Source organism: Scyliorhinus canicula, chromosome 18 (genome assembly GCF_902713615.1).
Source record: "Scyliorhinus canicula chromosome 18, sScyCan1.1, whole genome shotgun sequence".
NCBI classification, from domain to species: Eukaryota; Metazoa; Chordata; class Chondrichthyes; order Carcharhiniformes; family Scyliorhinidae; genus Scyliorhinus; species Scyliorhinus canicula.
The window spans coordinates 90608955-90629786 of NC_052163.1; the positions used below are offsets into that span (position 1 = coordinate 90608955).

Genomic DNA, 20832 nt, shown 5'->3' on the forward strand with positions numbered 1-20832 from the left:
GATGCCCTGGAGAGGGTTAATTCTTCCTCCTCGTGTGTGCGGCTTAGCCTCATCCAATTCAAGGTGCTGCACCGGGCCCACATGACTGGGACGAGGATGAGTAGGTTCTTTGGGGGTGAGGACAGGTGTGTCAGGTGCTCGGGGAGTCCAGCGAACCATGCCCATATGTTCTGGGCATGCCCGGCACTGGAGGAGTTCTGGAAGGGGGTGGCGAGGACGGTGTAGAGGGTGGTGGGATCCAGGCTCAAGCCAAGATGGGGACTCGCGATTTTTGGGGTTGGGGTGGAGCCGGGAGTGCAGGAGGCTAAAGAGGTTGGTGTGCTGGCCTTTGCGTCCCTAGTAGCCCGGCGAAGGATCTTGCTACAATGGAAGGATGCGAGGCCCCCAAGCGTGGAGACCTGGATCAATGACATGGCGGGTTTCATTAAGCTAGAGAAGGTCAAATTCACCCTGAGAGGGTCGGTACAAGGGTTCTTTAGGCGGTGGCAGCCTTTTCTCGACTTTCTGGCTCAATGATAGGGTACGGGGACAGCAGCAGCAGCAACCCGGGGAGGGAAAAGGGGAGGGAAAAGGGGAGGGAAAAGTGGGGGGGCCGACAATGACTATGTTTGTTTATTTAATTTTAATATTTTTTAAGTTCTTTTGGTGTTCATTAGGGTTGGGGGGGGGGGATGTGATACATGCGCCGATACGGTCTGGGGGTGTCACAGTTATTATGGGTTATTTTGTTGCATTTCATTGTTTGTCGTTATGTTTTATATTTTCTGTAAAAAATTCCAATAAAAATTATATTTAAAAAAAAAAGAACTTACAGAACCCTGTGGCATGCCACATCACCCTCATACCAATGTTACCAAATTCTGAAAGCCTTACAGCAATTAGGCAGGACATATGCTTTTTATTGTAGCTCAACTGTTGCCTTAAGTTTGATTAAGAAATGTCTTGTGGCGATGTCTATGATAGTCTGAATTATACTCAAACCATATAGTGTACAATGGTCTGTTCTGCCAAGGTTAATCGGACAACTGACTGCCTGTTTATTATCCATACCCTCCGTCTCCTGCCACTCAACAAATTTCCTAACTAGGTCAATAATTTACTTGTGCAACAAACTTCAATGAGGGCCAACACCGAATAGCTTTTGAAAGTCCATAGGTTGGCCACATAATCTAACAGCTGTACAGAAAATAAACATGAACATCGTGCTTCCAGTGGTTCAGAGAAAGATGTGTTTCAAAGATTTGAACATCATTAGTAAATTGCTTTGAACTAGGGTCCACAGAGATCCGAGAAGTCCACAAGATCAAATGTATGCTTGAAGCCAGACATACTGCAAACACAAGATCAGGAAACGTCTCCTTCCTATAATTGTTGGTTTACAATCAATTGAAGTTAACAACTTTTCCTGCAAGATTGGCTGCTTTTCTTTAGTATGTTGAAGTTAAGCTCGAGCATCCCAATTATTTTTATTTCTTTTTTATTATTAATTTACAGGCTGTGGGCATCACTGGTTAAGCCAGCATTTATAGCCCATCCCGAGTTGCCTTTCAGAAGGTGGTGGTGAGTTGCCTTCTTGAACCGCTGCAGTCCTTGAGGTGTTGGTACACCCACTGTATCCAGGATGTTCCCCCAGCAACAGTGAAGGAATGGCGATATAGTTCCAAATCAGGGTGGTGAGTGACCTGGAGGGGGAACTCCAGGTGGTAGGGTTTCCAGGTATCTACTGCTCTTGTCCTTTTCACAGTGGCTGTGGGTTTGGAAAGTGCTGTCTAAGGAACATTGGCGAGTTTCTGCAGTGCACCTTGTAGATGGTACACAAGAGTGCCACTGTTCGTCGGTGGTGGAGGGTTTGAATGTTTGTGGGAGGCGGAGCAATCAAGCTGCCTTCTTTGCCCTGGATGGTGTTGAGGTTCTTGAAGCTGCACTCATTCAGACAAGTGGAAAGTATTCCATTACACTCCCTGATTTGTGCCTTGTAGATGGTGGACAGGTTTTGGGGGGTCAGGAGCTGAGTTATAAGCCGTAGGATTCCGAGCTGGTAGCTACAGTATTTATATGGCTAGTCCTGTTCAGTTTCTGATCAACGGTAACTCCCAGGATACCGATTGTGTGGGATTCAACAAAGGTAATGCCATTGAATGTCAAGGGGTGGTGGTTAGATCCCCTCTTCTAGGATTTGGTAATTGCCTGGCACTTGTGTGGCACAAATGTAACCTGCCAATTGCCAGCCCAAGCCTGGATATTGTCTAGGTCTTGCGGCATTTAGACATGGACTGCTTCATCATCTGAGGAGTCGTGAATGGTGCTGCAAACATCTCCTTTATGATGGAAGGGAGGTCATAGAACCGTAGAATTTACAAAGCAGAAGGCCATTCGGCCCATCGAGTCTGCAACGGCCATTGGAAAGAGCACCCACACCGCCACCCTATGCCCGTAACCCTACTGAACCTTTTTTGGACTCTAAGGGTAATTTAGCATGGCCAATCCACCTAACCTGCACATCTTTGGACTGTGGGAGGTGTTATGGGTCAGGGTTTAGAAAACCCCAGTGTGTATCATGGAGTTCACCTGACCCACAACTTTTAATAGATTGTGGTATGGGGAGCACACGGACCACTCTATAGGTGTGGCACAGCAGAAATGGAAAAGTATTTTTTAAAGCAAAGCAATGTTTATTCTAGGAACTCAAGTTAACCTTTTTAAAACATAGTGAGCTTCTTTGCAACCATCAATTCAAATACAACTCCCAAAGAATACAACACTAAGTCATCCTTTAAGCTTTCCTTTTAACATCCAGAAGACTTATAAAAAACCTTTAAAACAGAAGCACATCAGGTTAAAGTCACTACGGAGAGCAATTATTAGTTTTAAATCACCAAAGGATCGATTTACATTCTTTAGATTAGAGAGAGACTCCAACACCTTCTGTGACTGCAGCTATCCTGCTCTGAAAACAAAACTAAAACACACCCTGCAGCAAGCAGACTAAAACGAAAGTAAAATGCTAACAGACAGCCCAGCTCCACTCACAATCTGACATCACTGCAGTAATAAACACCCATTTCTTAAAGGTACACTCACTACAGATATTTATATACACACCCATTTTAAAACACCCATTTCTTAAAGGTACTCTCACATGACAGAGGAAACCGGAGAAAACCCAAGCAGATACAGGGAGAATGTGCCGACTCCACACAGACAGTGACCCAAGCCGGGAATTGAACCTGGGGCCTGGAGCTGTGAAGCAACCGTGATAACCACTGTGATAATCCCTGCAGTGATGTCCTGGAGCCGAGATGATTGACCTCCAGCCACCACAACCTTTTTGCCACGTATGACTCCAGCCAGCAGTAAGTTTCCCCCCCGATTCCCAATGACTCCAGTTTAGTTAGTGCTTCTTGATGCCATATTCGGTCAAATGCAGTCAAGGGCAGTCAAGGGCAGTCACTCATCCCACCTCTGACATTCAGCTCTTTTGCCCATGTTTGAACCAAGGCTGTAATGAGGTCAGGAGCCAAGTGACCCTGGCGGAACCCAGATTGAGCATCCTTGAGCAGGTTATTGCTGAGCAAGTGCCGCTTGATAGCACTGTTGATAACTCCTTCCATCACTTTGCTGATGATGGAGAGTAGACAGAGGGCGGTAATTGGCGGTGTTGGATTTATCCTGTTTCTGGTGGACAGGACACATCTGGGCAATCGTCCATATTGCCGGGTAGATGCCAGTGTTGCAACGTACATGAACAGCTTGGCTAAGGGTGGAGCAAATTCTGGACCCCAAGTCTGGGGATTTTAAAAAAAAATTTGTTAATGCGATGTGGGCGTCGCAAGCTGTGCCAGCATTTACTACCCAACCCTAATTGCCCTTGAGGGGCAGTTAAGAGTTGCCCACATTGTTGTACATCTGGAGTCACATATAGGCCATATCAGGCAAGGATGGCAGATTTCCTTCCCTAAAGGGCATTAGTGAACCAGATGGGTTTTTACAATAATCAACAATAGTGTGATGGTCATCAGTAGACTTTTAATTCCATATTTTTTATTATTGAATTCCATTTCACCATCTGCAGAGTACCTTGGGTCTCTGGATTACGAGTCCAGCGATAATACCACTATGCCACAACCTCCCCATACATGTTACAATGACCGATAGCCTTTGCAGTGTCCAGTGCCTTCAGCCGTTTCTTGATATCACGTGGAGTGAATCGTATCGGCTGATGCTGGGGAGCTCCGGAGGAGACTGAGATGGATCATCCACTCGGCACTTCTAGCTGGAGATTGTTGTGAATGCCTCACCCGCACAGCCAAAATTGAAATCCACTACCAGTATAACTGTGCTATCACACCTATTCAAATTTTCAGGTTTATATTTCCATCTGTTCCTGAAGGCACTGACTTATGTTCAAACACAGTCCTACTGGTACTGGCTAGCTTTCAATACAATGGATCATAAAAAGTGCAAAGATGATGGATGACATTTAAAAAAATGAAATGGCTGGACACATGAGGAGATACAATTGCAGGGCGACAGGAATAGACTGGACGACAAGGACAGCTTAGATTGCTCTATAGAGAGCTGGCATGAACTTAAGTGGGCCAAAAACCATAACGACTATAAAAATTACGAATTCATACAGCACAAAAGCTGGTTAATTGGCCTAGAGTTGTGCTCGATACAAGTCTCCTCCCACCTCGTCTTACCTAACCCTGACATACCCCCCCCATTTCTTTTGCTATGTGTTAATCTAGCTTTGCCTTAAATGCATCTATGGTGTCTGCCTCAACTACTCCCTGTGGAAGTGAGTTTCACATTTTATCTGCTCTATGGGTAAAGACGTTTGTCTTGAATTTCCTACTAGATTTATTAGTAACCATCCCATATTGGTGAGTGGGGCATAGTTGACTCGCTGGCCAATGTGTGGATCAGAATCCCATTCCGGCTTAAGTGGACTTGGGACCTGCCACCCTGCCCTACCCGATAGTGGAAGACAATGGCAAATCACCATGGACAAAAGTTGCCAAAAAAACAGCTTAGGGTGAAGCCTCCGTAGACAATGAGACACCTTCTGGCAGAGCACACATGCATGAATGAGTCTTATACTGGTGGCCTCCAGTCTGGATTACACCCACAAAGAAAATAATTTTCTCCATGTCTACCTATCAAACACTTTCATGATTTTAAAGGCCTCCATCAGGTCACCTCCTGAGTCTTCTCCTTTCTGGAGTTAAGAGCTCCAGCCTGTTCAATATTTCTTGATAGTAGAATGGAGAGATTTCACCCATCATTCAGGTATACATATTTTAGACTTTCTCTAATATCCTTATATCTTTTCAATATGTGGACCAGACAATACACCAAGTGTGTTTCAATCAAGATGCTTTATGCATTTAATGTTGCTTCACTCCTTTATTCCTCTTGAAATAACTCTATGCCTTATTCTAGACGCATCGATTTTTCGGCTTATACTTAAGCAGAGCAACAGAAGGTCATTAGGCTGGGTCATGACAGGTGATCAATAAACCAACATAAATTCATTTGAAAACACTAATTTTATGCTTTTAGCGCAATGCAAAATTCCTCCCGTGGTGGGGTGTCGGGTGTGAAAAGAATACTCAAACTGACAATCTTAACATATCCTCTGTATCTTCCTACTTTCGTATTAAAGTCTCACTAAAACAGCAAATTTTACACAATATGAAAAATATGATAAAAAGTACGTTCTTGCTTACTCAGTTTCTCCTTAGGGCTGTTAATGCACGTAAAGAACGACCCTACCAAATATCATCCATTTCAGCACATTGACTCATGTGGTTAATCTGTATGTCAGCAGAGACCATTCGCGTCAACAACAAAAAAACTAGAAAGCATCAGAACAAAACCTGGCTTTGTCCTCATCCCACATGCAGGCATGCAGTTTTCAGCTGAAGCTACTGGACAGCAAATCAGAAACAGGAAATTTGCTTGGATTTTTCTATTTGCCATTATAACACCCTGACTGATGCCTCATATGTGATCATCTGAAGCACGGTATTTTGTCGAAGAACACTTCAAAGCAAGCAAGCTTGACAAACCAAGCTTTAATCCACCTCAAAAAGCATCTGAGGTGGCATAAAATGGGTGCAACTATTGTTGTCAAGGTAGTGCTACAGGAAAGTGGTTCTCAACCTTTTTTGTCGTGGCATACCTTTATACCAAAAAAAACTTAGAGGCAAACCTATTTTCTCCAAAAAACACATGTCAAGTCACCATTTAATACAATTTCCATTAACTTAATAAGTTTGCAATGAAAGCCTGATGACAATTTGATTCCTGATTCTTACCTGTCTTTTTCCTTTACTTGGAACTTTTTTTATTTAAACTTCTCCCAAGTTTTTCTCCTGTTTTCTTTCCCCCAACGACCCCCCCCCCCCCATGTCTTTCTGTTCCCCTCTCACTTCTCCCAGGCTTTTGTGCCCTTTTTGTATTTTTTGCACAGATGCATGGGGCCTTTGACTTCAACTCTTGTGGTTGGCATCTCCAATTTCCAAAGTACCTGGGGTCTTCTTTGCAGGTGTCAGCTAGAAGAGGGTCACACATGTGCAGTTCTGATTTTTTAACAAAACATTAATTAGGCCCCTGTGCAGATCCCTGACCAATGAAAAAATTTGAACCGCCATGTGCAGCCCATTCCTAGTGCTTGCGAGGCCCGAGGTTCATTGGCTCTTGGGAGATGCCAATCATGAAGGTGAAAACTAAGATGAGATTTAGTTTATTCACATGTAATTATTTTGAAACTTATTTTGCGGCACACTTGTGGAGCCTTCACGGCACATCGGTGGTGTCACGGCACAATGGTTGGGAAACCCTGCTAGGAGACGGTATTATTTAATTAGATTAATACAATTAAATGGCTCCAAATATTCAACCATCCACTTTTACTGACATCAAATAGAATTATGCCCACAATTCTTTTGACCTCTTGGCATAATTAGTTTTGAGTCGACAATCAAATCTATAACTCTTCTTGAAACTAAAACACTACAATTGAAGACAACTGAAACAGATCCTTCAAAATGTGTCATGTGGCTCAGAGTAGCTGTCAACAGTAAAAACGAAATAATGCAAGCTATATAGATTGTTGGAACATTTCTAATCAGATATCCCTTAGGTAATTATTACTTCTTTATTTTGGGTCATGGGAGTGATGGGAGTGTGCACCGTTTCCCCACATTTGTGTGGCTAAACCAGCAATCACCCTGAGAATCAAACGCTCATGAAAAAGCCAGCAGTGAACTCCAAACTACAGTATAAAAATATCTTAAATTCATCCCTTCGAATTGCTTCCAATACTATTGACAGGTCTGTAACCATCAACCTTACACAAAAATTCATTTGAAACCCTGATCTTCAAATCCTTCCGCATCTTACCTTTTGAACCTTCTCTGGACTTCGGTTACCTCCTTTGTCCTCCAGGCTCCAGTGCAACCCCCTCCTCCAGTCAACTCCACCATTAGTGGCAGGCATTTAGTTTGGCCCTACTCTTTGGAAATAACTAGTTGTAGCAGGCACAAGGCACTGAGAACTAAACCCACTACAAAGAACAGGTCAACTGTGAATAAATGCAGGAATCAAATGTGGGCCTTCCTCGTTCAGTTTTTCATTGGGTATGGAGTGTTCAGAGACCTCCTTTAACGTTTATTTTGAGAGAAAATCCACAACATATGAAACACTAAAACCCCTTTAAACTTAAAATAAATTTCATTCAACACAAGGTACCTTTTAATACCCATTTTCAAAAGAAGTCATGTCCCTAAGACAGGAGAGATCATAAACTGTTTAAATAAAACCTTACCTTTTTGCTTATTTAAAAAATGGGCCTTGCTAGAACAATAGATGCCTGCTACAGGACACATGATTCACAAGTTGACCGCAGTATCTGGAAATTTCCAATAGCAGGTACAGGACAAAAACTCAACCCTCATCCTTGTGGAATCTCACATCTCTCATTCTGAGCACACATCAGAATAAACAAAACCTCGGACCAGCAAACCATCTGTCTCCTCAGCAGAATCCGACAGCAAAAGCCATCAAATTCGTTTAATCTGATATGCTAACAGCCCACCATCTACTCAGAACAATGGATTTTGAACAGGGGCATAAAAACTGCTTGTGAGCCTGCAACTGACTCATCAATTGGCAACATCACATAACCTAAGCTTCTGGCCTTTGGCAAGTTTTCATGTTACATTTCTTAACTGTAACTCACTATGTTTTTTATACTCCAGCCTGCAAACATCAAAGCAGATCTCCAGGCTGACTACTGGCATGCATTAAGTTGAAGTATCCTCAAAGCCCGTTTCCTTAGAACAATTCCTCCCATTGCCTGCTGAGCAGAACAAGTCTCTGCATACCAACCTGATCTTGCTGTGTGCCCATCAACTGTAAAGGAATTCTGCAACTCTTCCTTCAGTTAGCTGAACCTGGCCAAACTGTAGCTCTTCTGTGAAGGAACCCTCTCTGGATTATGGGAGTATGTGAACGAATATCCATATCTGTAGTGCTTTCTCTTTTAAGTTATTCATAATTGTAATACCTCCTCTTTACCTTATAGTGTGCTTGTGTATGTGCACATGCGTGTAAAGTTGTAATGTGTGAATAAACAGGACTTCATGATTTTTCACTGGAGCACGTGCGTTAAAAATTGACCTCACAGAGGATTTGGGGAAACAAGCTGCAGCCTATTTCAACAAATTAAACCACCTTGGCTTTCAGAGAGATGGTGAGAAAATAAAGGCATTCAAGTTTCGTCTCCCTCCCCTGTCCATACACTATTAAAAGCTTTCACAAATCTTATTTTCAAACTCACTAATCTGTCCAATGTCTAAGTGTGGTTGTAATACTTGTTTCTTGGGTGTTACCGACACCCAAAAGTGCATTACCTTCCACCTTCTGCACTATTTCTTGAATGAAGAGCGGATAAAAGCAATGATACAAAAAAAAAATTATACGACCGGATTGCAGCCGAAACAATTTGACACTAGTAGCATGTAGATATTGAGACATCAAAAGTGGAGGAAAGAAAAACAGGAGCAGTGGAAGTTTAAAATATGAACAGAAAAACCTTGAAAATGTCCAAATATTACAGAGACAGGCAGGTGTATTTAGAAAACATAAGAATGAAGAAGCTTAAACAACACTCGCGCACACATCTCCCAAGGCCATTTCTAATCGAGCTTCAATGGCGGATTAGAACTCCTGACTGTAGAATCATAGAACGGTTACAGTTTAGGAGGTCTTCTGTTACATTAATGCCGATGCTCTACATTGGTGATTTAGCTGCTCTGTGCTCCTGCCCTTTTCCCATAACTTGCAATTTTCATGAACTACATCATTCATGAAAACTTCATTTTCTATAATCCATGCTATTCCTCCTTCAATGTTCACTGAATAATAATAAGAATCTTTATTATTGTCACAAGTAGGCTTACATTAACACTGCAATTAAGTTACTGTGAAAATCCCCTAGTCACACACTACAGTGCCTGTTCGGGTACACGGAGGGAGAATTCAGAATGTCCAATTCACCTAACAAGCATATCTTTTAGGACTTTTGGGAGGAAACCGGAGCACCCGGAGGAAACCCATGCAGGCACAAGGAGAACGTGCAGACTCCGCTCAGACAGTGACTGATAGAAACCTACTTTATTATAGGTAATAAAGGTTTAAGGGAAGAAATTATTTAGTGACACTGCACTATTAAAAATCATATATTAAGCCGTGACAGAAGAAAATGCTGAGAGTGTGGAAAAAGATCTGATAAGGAAGTCAGTAATCAAACTGACTATCCACGTTGCAGAATAGACTCATTGTTGTCATCACTGGGCAAACATCCCAGTTAGGGAGAATATGGTCAGAAACAGGTGGTCCGATCACACCATATTATAGAAACATAGAGAAGTTTTCCCATGCCATATTATCTCTTAAAACGTGAGACAGACAGACATTTGGGTCAATTAGATGAATAATAATTATGCTAACCCAATCACAGTCAAAAAGGGGACAGAGCCTTAAAAGGTTATGATTTCTTTAAAGAGATCGGGAGAAAACTTTTACGCACTCTCCAAATTCAGCTTTAACCTAACCTTTGAAACCTATTCCTGCTTCGCTTTGCAAACAGCTATTTACTTGTGTTTCATTTTTGTATTGTGCAATTGATCTGATTGCCTCAAACTGAATTGTATCTTGAATTCAACTCAATCATCTGTATTTGCGTTGGACAAACAACTTTTTAGATTCTGTATTCATATAAAATTTGACTTGATCAAGAGACTTTGAAACTGACATAAATAAAGCTATACTTGACTTCACCCAACAAGCTCAGTCTCGAGTTCTGTAAGATTGATATATAGTGCGTCGACACATTAATACATTAACAAAGTACAGATCCATCAGTGACCCAAGCAGTAATCGAACCTGGGACCTGGTCGCTGTGAAGCAACAGTGCTAACCACTACCAATTTGTGCAAAGTTTGCAATTCATCACTTCAAATTTCACCCACTAGTACTTCACCCTAGTCTTATATTGCTCTAAATATTTTCAGGAAAGGCATGACAAAAGCTCATCGAAGTGAAGCTTTAGTTCAGTTTCTCACTCTCCATAGCTGCTGCCCACCCGGCCTGTCGGGTGTTTCCGCCATTTTTTGTTATTTCACCGTAAAACACGCAATGGCGTCGAATGTAACTTTTTTTCAGTCGAAGCGAATAGAGAGTGAAAATCTCCCACACCAAACATATATTTGGCTGAAATACTGAATGCCATTTCGAGATGCTGGAAACATGATCTGGTCTATGTGGTTAAGTCAAAATAGATTATTTTGAGACAAGGCTGAAATATTGTTCCATGATCACACGCAGGGGACAGGCTAATTATGCAAATTATATTGGAGACTGGCATGATTACTAAAACAAGGATTTGCAACATAAATACCTCCAGCCAAACTGGTTCTTATTCCAGAATTATTTATTTAATTAATTAAGGGGCCTGAGCTTCAATCAGCATTTTAATTGGCAGCAATTTCTTGGCAATACACTGCTCCATACAATGACCGAGCGCGGGTCTGTAGCTATAAGTCCCCAAATAATAAGTTCCCAATTTCAATCCGGCCACCTAGAGTAGTTACAAATTGAATTCAGCAAGTTTCCAAAAGGCAGACAAAATAACTTTTACATTTATCTGATTACTGCAACCTAGCATGTGGACCCTACGTGCCCGGGGAGCTTCAAAATAAAAAAAAAAATAAAATAATCAGATTTGCTACATTTGTCGGTTAATAAGTTGGTTTTAAGCGGAATCTTTCTTACTCCTGATTTCCGGGGCTCCAATAAAAATGTTCCCCAATTTCAGAATGCAAGTTCCTTCTGAGGGAGTCATCGCATTGGCTATACATTGATTGCCTTGACCACTGGGCATCAGAAAGTTATTTTGGGGGCAGCACGGTGGCGCAGTGGGTTAGCCCTATTGCCTCATGGCGCCAAGGTCCCAGGTTTGATCCCGGCTCTGGGTCACTGTCTGTGTGGAGTTTGCACATTCTCCCCATGTCTGCATGGGTATCACCCCCACAACCCAAAAAGATGTGTAGGGTCGGTGGATTGGTCATGCTAAACTGCCCCTTCATTGGAAAAAAAAAAGAATTGGGTACTCACGAATGTGAGGTAATACATTTTAGTAGGTCTAACAGAGGGGAAATGTACCATAAATGGAAAAACTCAGGAATATAGAAAGTGAGATATCTGGGCATGCAGGTCCTCAGATCTTTGAAAGTGGCAACACAAGTGGACAAGGTAGTCAAGAAAGCATATGGAATGCTTGCCTTCATTGTATGAGGCATCAAGTATAACAACTGGTAAGTCATGCTACAGTTGTATGGAACCTTGGTACGGTCGCACTTGGAATATTGCGCACAATTCTGGTCGCCACACTACCAGAAGGATGTGGAGGCTTTGGAGAGAGTGCAAAGGAGGTTTACCAGGATGCTGCCTGTACTGGAAGGTGTTAACTTTGAGAAGAGGCTGAATAGATTCGGACTGTTTTCATTAGAACGACGGAGGTCGAGGGGTGACCTGAGAGAGGTCTACAAGAGTATGAGGGGCATGGAGAGTAGATGGGCACTCAGGGAGAAGAGGTCAGTCACCAGGGGGCATAGGTTTAAGGTCAAGGGGCAAAGTTTTGAGGAGTTATGCAAGGCAGGTTTTTTTTTTTATATACACAAGTGAGTGCCTGGAATGATTTGCCAGGGAAGGTTTTGGAAGCAGATAAGGGTTCAACAGACATCTTGACAAATACATGGATAGGATGGGTATAGAGGGATATGGCACAAAGAAGTGCTGAGGGTTTTGGCCACGATTGGTATCATGACTGGTTGGGGGGAGGGGGAAAAAAAAGAGAGAGAGAGAGAGAGAGAGAGAGAGAGAGAGAGAGAGAGAGAGAGAGAGAGAGAGAGAGAGAGATGAAAAGAGTATTACCGCCATGGAAGAAGGTATAACTGCAGCAACCGCAAATATGATGTAAAGAAACAAGTCAGAGACTGGGGGTCCTGCAGCGAGGTAAATTAACTTGACTGATCAAAGCACATCTACCACCTACAAGATACAAGACAGGAGTGTAATAGAATGCTTTCCTCTTGCCTGGCTATGTGCAGCTACAACAGTCAAAGTTTTCAACATAATTGAATAAAAACGCTGAAATTATTAGGAACATGCTTTTGGGAAGTGGGGAAGAGAGCAGTTGAATGCAATCGGACATCATTCAGTTAGAAAAGCACCAGATTAGATCTGATGGCCTATGACCCAGCACAGTAGCATAGCGGTTAGCACAGTTGCTGCACAGCTCCAGAGTCCCAGGTTCAAATCCCGGCTGGGACACTGTGCGGAGTCTGCATGTTCTCCCCATGTCTATGTGGGCTTTCTCCGGGTGCTCCGGTTTCCTCCCACAGTCCAACAATGTGCGGGTTAGGTGGAGTGGCCATGCTAAATTGCCCTGAGTGTCCAAAAATGTTAAGTGGGGGTTTCTGACGTACAGGGAAAGGGTAGATACGTGGGCTTCAGTAAGGGTTGATGCAGACTTGATGGGCCGAATGGCGTCCTTCTGCACTGCAAAAGGTCAGCACGGTAGCATAGTGATTAGCACAATTGCTTCACAGCTATCCCAGGTTCGATTCCCGGCTTGGGTCACTGACTGCATGGAGTCTGCACGTTCTCCCCATGTCTGCGAGGGTTTCCTCCAGGTGCTCTGGATTCCTCCCACACAGTCCAAAGATGTGCAGGTTAGGTGGATTGGCCATGCTAAATTGCCCTTCGTGTCCAAAATTGCCCTTAGTGTTGGGTGGGGTGACTGGGTGATGGGGATAGGGTGGAAGTGTGCGGTTGGGTTGGGTGCACTTTCCAAGATCCGGTGCAGACCCGATGGGCCGAATGGCCTCCTTCTGCAATGTAAATTCTATATCTATATCTAAATTCTATGAAATTGATCTCAGCAAGGACACTGCTAATTAGATCCAATTACCCTCAATGACATGGGTTAGTGTGGGGAAAAGCAGCAAGGTTTTCCCATCCATGATGGCTATCCATAGATCCAGTGCTCGAGTATATTATATAAATATTCAGTGAGGACTTGATACATGCTAGTGACATTCAATGGTTGAGTGGGAAACCTAATTTCACCATCTGGCTTTCACTCAACCAACGGCCACTTGGGCATTGTATTGGAGAACATTGATGCCATATTCCAGCAAGGAATGTCTTCAGGGGACATCGAATGGAAGGAAAACAAAAAAAAAAACAGTGGTTGAATGAAATGCCAATGAATTTCCAAAGCTCCCAAAGGCAACTGAACAGATTATTTATTTTGTAATTCAATGTAGATAAATCAGAAATTGCATATCCCGCAAAAATTTGGATAGCAAATGTGCATCTTTATTTATGGGATAAACTTGAATTTTCACAAAAATATCTTACAGATTTGTACAAATCTTTGCCGGCACTGACCTTCCTCAGCCGTCAACACATACTGCACAGTAAGAAGTCTTACACCACCAGGTTAAAGTCCAACAGGTTTATTTTGAATCACTAGCTTTCAGAGCACTGCTCCGCTGGTGATTCGAAACAAACCTGTTGGACTTTAACCTGGTGTTCTAAGACTTCTTACTGTGCTCACCCCAGTCCACCGCCGGCATCTCCACATAACATATTGCACAGTGTCAGGTGCTTGGCAGAAAACAGAGGCATCACACTTATTTTTTAAAAAAGAAGCGTAGCTTAACAGTGAGCCCCAGTCTTGCATTAACGTTTTTCAATCTGGGAGAACATTTGGGCATGACACTACATTTTGCAGCATTATTTTACACTGACTCCTTGGAAGGAAACAGATGTCTGTTAAAGGAAGAGGCCATGGAAGAGTACTGCAATTGCTCTTCAATATTTTTGTGCCAGGAAAGAAAAGTCAAGGAACACATGCCATTTCCTTGTCAGTTCCATCCAATTTAGCAAGAGTTCACTGTTAAAGCGTCACTATATATTGTAACAGTTTCATTCCAAAGAGAACACTGAAATGACATGAACTGCACAGATTAATTACATGTTTACAGTCCTTATTGATTGTAAAGTCACCAGCTGCAAGCCACACACCATCCTGTGTTGGGACTATATCGCCGTTCCTTCAGTTTCACGATCAAAATCATGGAACTCCCACCCGAACAGCACTAAACGTGCCGTTCCAGAAGGCAGCTGGTCATCACCTTCTTAAGGGTAATAAATGCTGGTCTTTCCAGCGATGCCCACATCCCATTCAAGAATAAACTTTGCTTTAAAATAAGTATCTAAAAACTGACACACACATCTGTAACTCACTTGTCCAACCTGACAATCCAGACTTCAGAAAAAAGCCTAATTTCACCCAAAACTTAAAGACAAATTCGACTACAGATTTTCTCATTTTCACACTTTTCCTCATGAAGAATTAATTTGTTCTGAGTCCTGATTCAACAGACAGCAGCAGCCTTCAAGCATCTTCTTACAAGTTGTCAACTATTATGTAAAAGTACGAACAACGAAAGTAGCACTTTTCTCGCTTCAGAATGGTCACAGAATGAAACCAGTTAAAGGAACATTTTGAACTGATATTGGAAGATTTTTACATACAAAGTAGCCAAGACCTGGAATAGTGAGAATCAAAAAGTCCTGATTATTTAAGAATGACTTGTACTCGATATTTAGGGGACTTTGTGATGGTGAAATAAAGGTCAAATGGCCACTCTCACCTGTAAATTTTTTATGGAATGCATCTTAGCAGATCCTTGCACTTCCACTACAAATTCAACATGTGCAAGGCTCGATATGGAGCAGAAATTTAGTCCACATTTCTCATCGTCTTTTATCAATCAATAAACTAAATAAATCAATTTATGTTCCTTTAGAGATTGAGCAAAGTAACTGTTCATTAAAAACCTGTTGTCGCAAAATATTTATTGTAAAACAACCACCACATTTATTTTATGATTTTGAGCTTTTGTGTTACACAAAACAAGGATAAGCGTGGACAGATATTAGGAGACAGAGGATAAAGAAAAATATATTTGCACACAAAAATGGTCATTCTTCTTGCATTATTTACAGTGGTGGTTACGATTTCCTGTTTTTCATTGTCCAGTGGTTTTGAAATTCTGGCTGTATCCCGTTTCGCCCTCCCCTAATCCTCCCCCCCCCCCCCCCCCCCAAACCAACCACCACCACCACCAGTCATTTATCTGGCTTTCTTCCCTCATCTGCTCTCGTACCTGCTCCAGTTATGTTGCTGTGATACTGCTTCTCATGTTTCTTTTGCTGGGCATGATTGGGTTCCATGACCCCCTGCCCCCTTAACACTCTCCTCCTCCCCCCCCCCCCCCCCCCCCCCTTTGCTATGTCGTGACTACACTCTCCTATTCTTTGACTTCTTAGCTGTTGGCTACAAACAGATCTTGGAACAAATGGCTCCCACGTTTTCTGAAAGCCTTCCTCCGACCCTCGGAAGGCAAATTTCATTTTCTCAATTCAGATAGTCAGACAGCCAGTCTGCAGCTTTAGGTGGTGCTGCTGACCACCAGCCAGTGGGCGATTAGGGAGGCAAGGGAAAGGTGTCAGCCCTCCTCCCTATGAAGAGATCTGGCTGTTCTGATATCCCAAAGACTGCCACTCTCAGGCATGGCTCCACCATCATCCCCTCCACCTTGGACATTGCCTCAAATAAGGCTGTCCAAAACCCAATAAGCTTGAGGCAAGACCAGAACATGTGGGCGTGGTTGGTTGGGCATCCATGGCACCGTTTGCATTTGTCCCCCACCTCCAGCAAGAACCTGCTCATTCGGGTTCTGGTTAAGTGGGCTTTCTGTATCACTTTTAGTTGCATTAGGCTTAGCCTTGCGCATGTGGAGTTAGAGTTGACCCTGTGCAATGCTTCGCTGAGTCCCGACCCTATTTCAAACCCCAAGTCCTCCTCCCACTTCTCCCTCGTCTAGGTGGGTGCTGCCCCCCCCCCCCCCCCCCCCTTAGCAGTCGCCCATACACGCCCCACAGTTCCCTTTCCAGAGCATGTCCTCGCCCAGCCGGTCCTCTCGCAGTGGTTGTCATTTTGGTTGTGGATATGTCCCCATTTCCCATTATAGGATGTTTTTGATCTGTAGGTACCCTAGTTCGTCGTGGGTTCACTGGGAAGATCGTGCTTTTCCTCAGGTTAAGTTTGCAGCCCGACAAGGCTCCAAACTCTTTCAAGTGCACCATGATTCCTTCCATGCTGCTTCATGGGTCTGAGATGTAGAGGAGCAGGTCATCCACAGAGCGAGACTCTGTGCTCTCTGCCTCCTTTTCGGATCCCCTTCCAGGTCTTGGCTGCCCTAAGCACGATTGCCAGTGGCTCGATCGCTAAGGTGAACAGCAAATCCTTGCCTTGTTGCAAGTATTTAGAGCTGGTGGTATTTGTACGCTTGCTGTGGGAGCGTTATACAGGAGTTTCACCCAGGCGGTGAACCATGTTCCAAGCCCGAACCACTCCAGTACTTCTTCCATTCGACTCTAATGAAGGCCTATTCTGCATCCAAGGAGACGATCACCTCTGGTGTCCTCTCCCCGGATGGGGGTCATGATAATAATAATAATACTAGATTACTGTCACAAGTAGGCTTCAATGAAGTTACTGTGAAAAGCCCCTAGTCGCCACATTCCGGCGCCTGTTCGCGGAGGTTGGTACGGGAGGCCCACGATTCATAGGTTTTGACACCGGCTCACATCATTCACCACATTTAATGACGAGATTTGGTTGTTTTTTCGACGTGCTGTGTATTTTTCCCGACTCTCATATTCTGTTAAAACCCCAACTTTTCTGAAAAGTTAAAAGATGTTAAAGGAGAAACAACACATTTGTCAGCTAGATCTAATTAGCACAGAATGAACAATGTTTGAAGGAATTCAGGAAATTAATAGTACAATTTGAACAATATGTCCACCTGTACTATAAGTAGTGCTGATAGAATTATAAAGGTTTCCCTTTCAAATTCAACTTTGCTCTGCCTGAAAAACCCAGTTTAGCCAGTTCATAAGTACCTTTGCAATATTGAACTTGCAGTGTAAATTTAGAGTTGGGACCTGAACCAACCCCAAGGGGATATTTGGCACTGGTTCGAAGCCATGTAGAACATAATTCTACGACAGCAACAAACTTCACGTCACGTGAGTGCCGGCCTACTCTTTTAAACCTACCCTCATGTTAATTTCAACATTAAACAAAGGAACCCACTGAATATAAATATCAACTGTTCAGAGAGGAGCACTGTGCAGGCTTGTAACCACATGTGCCCAGAGCTCTCATCTGAGCAAGACCATTAGGAGTTCCAGCCAGACAGGAAACAAGCTAGCAGGATTCTACTACCTGGCCAAGAATCCAAATTGCAGCCTGCATTATTGACAAAAAGGGTGAAGTACCATTGATTACAGATTTCATTGGTAGTTGTGGAAGCAATGTCAGATGATGAATTCAGAAAACACAAAAGAAATGTTTTGGTTCAAGTACTACTGATCCTATTTGGCATGATAGGATAAATTGAGTAATGCTGCAAGTTGCAAAAAAGGCTCCTCAGAAACGCAACTCGAGGTGGTGCAAGAGCATGTTTGATGCTGAATGCCACTATATTACTGCGTTTAGCACATGTCAGAAAAATGACTATTTCAGTGAAAATGATTGATTTTGTTGGTCAAAGTCTGTTATTTCCATTATTAAGGATTTTCAAATAATTGGAGTACCAAGATTTCGAAATGCACAATGTCACTTGTAACATACCTCAGTTATTTATTTATTTTTAAAAGTGCACTGGGACTTTTAGGTGGCTAGCCCAGCTGAAGGACAACTTTATTGGATTGATTACATTTCAAATCAAATAAATCAATTATTTAATGACTGAAGTATGATATGTTCATCAGTCTACAACTTCCTTCGTAGAAATGGCAGTTAAACAAATCACTTCAGACACTGGAACCTGCTTGAACAACTGTGCAGACTGGCAGTGCTGCACTGCCAACTCCGTACCTCTCTCAATTTCCAGAGAAAACAAAGTGCGAAACACAAGTACTTACACACAGCAAAGGTGCTCTGCGAAGCACCACTAAAATGGCAATGAATATTCGTGAAGTAGCAACTATTCCGTTAGTCCTTTACTAACTTTAAAGAATTCAAGGAGGTACATAGGAAATTTGTAGATTTGAAATATAGCTTTTTGAAGTTTCTTTCTTATCAGCTGCCATCATATTATATAGGTTAGAATCTATAGCATGGAGACATTCCATGAGCTGTAACCAGTTCACGGTGTTTATGCTCCAAGCTAGCCTCCTCCCATCTTTCCTCAATCTCAATCTACCTGCAAAATCACTTATTCCCTTCTCTATCAAAATGCTTTTCGAGCTTCTCCTTCAATGGATCCATACCATTGACTTCAACCACTTCCGGTTGTAGCAAGTTACACATTTTAATCACCCTTCGATAAAGAATTTTTTTCTTAACTACAGAATGGATTTCCAGGTGACTATCTTATATTGATCATCTCTAGTTATGCTCACACATCTCTTCCATCAAAATGTTTAATGATTTTACAAGGTCAATCCCCCCCCCCCCCCCCCCCCCCAAACGCACAATTCCCAGTCTCCTAGTCTCCACCCTGCCCCAGCTCTCCCACAAGAGAAAGAGACCCAACTTGTCGATCTTTTCCTGGTATATACCCATGCACTTCTGGGATCATCCTTGTAAATCTTTGCCATACCCTCTCTATATGTTTTTTTATAATATGGCAACCAGACTGCCTGCAGTACTCCAAGGATGGACTAGTGAAGGTTAGATACAGGTTTAGCAATACCTTCTCTAATTTCCAATTGTGTCCATCTGAAAAAGCTTGGCTGGCCTTTTTATGGTTTTGCTAACACTTGTAACTGCGCCCAATGATATTGCAAAGCAGTCCACATACCCACATTAATTATAAGAGGCAGAAAGATGTTCGATGTTCTCTGCAAGTTGGAATTGTCTGACATGAACACTTTTTTAAAAAATTTAGAGTACCCAATTATTTTTTTCCAATTAAGGGGCAATTTAGTGTAGCCAATCCACCTGACCTACACATTTTTGGGTTGTGGGGGTGAAACCCACACATACACGGGGAGAATGTGCAAACTCCACACCGACAGTCACCCAGAGCCGGGATTCAAACCCGGGTCCTCAACGCATAGGCTGCAGAGCTAATCACTGTGCCACGTACTGTGCCTTGAAATGGACACTTGGGCAAAAGTTCAAGTTCTCCAGCATCAGCATGTCTCGGCTCGTCTCCCAAAAATCAACAGGTTTATGTTCCTTTGCACATTTGTGTCACTGCAAAGTGGTTTTGACTTCACTGCAGTGCAAGGTGCACAGCATAACCACCTTTTTATGCAGACCATCATTTAAAAGTGCATATTTGTCCCCAGTAACAGTTGATAGGATGCTTCTTTTAGTAATAGTGTGATGAATATTTTAATCTCAATTGTTTCACCAAGGGTACAAGGTCCTCTAATCAAAACATTGCTAAGTCTGATGGAGGAGAGGTGCATGCAGATTATTTTGACCCGTCGCTGGCTTTTCTTTTGCTGCCTGAAATATTCAAGGCCATTTCTACCAATGATGCAACGCAATTATATTCCTTATTTTTTCAATTGAGAACATCCAGATGAAGGATTAAAATCCATATTTCAGGATTAAATTTGTAAACAGTTGGAGAAGAATTAGCTGCCATTAGGATGCAAGTAAGTTTTAAGGATTTTGATGTTTACTCTCCATTTGAAAGGAATAGGTATTCTGCACCTTACAAAATCGATTGCTCCTCATGTGCGAATGTAGAAAGTGAATGCAGTGGGCTATTTGAGTGGTGCTGAAAGAGGAGAGGGCAACAGCTGAGAAAGTTCTGTCAGCACCTGACAACCAACCATGTACACTTCCAGTGAAGGTCATTAGTAACCAGGACCAGAAAGAGCAGTGTCCAATTTTTCCCCTTTCTAGCCAAAGTATGTGATGCCCAATTCAACATCTGTACTATCCACCATCTGAGATCACAAAACCACATCCAGAAATCATTTTTATGGTAAATGCAATTCAGATACGCAATACCTTTAAAAATATATCTGTTAAGTCTAGATTTTCAAAATTTGTACATTTATGGGTGGAATTGGTAAATGAGGAGATGCTAACCCCACAAATGAGTGAGTTAAGTGGAAGAGATTGTACAGTAAATCTTAGTTCCAATTGGGAGG

General features: G+C 42.6%; 1 protein-coding gene across 1 annotated transcript in view; it reads right to left on the reverse strand.

The window, feature by feature from the left end:
- The window catches only part of sh3gl1b (SH3-domain GRB2-like 1b), a 189179-nt gene that overhangs the window by 93507 nt on the left and 74840 nt on the right, over nucleotides 1-20832 (reverse strand). The window lies entirely within an intron of this gene.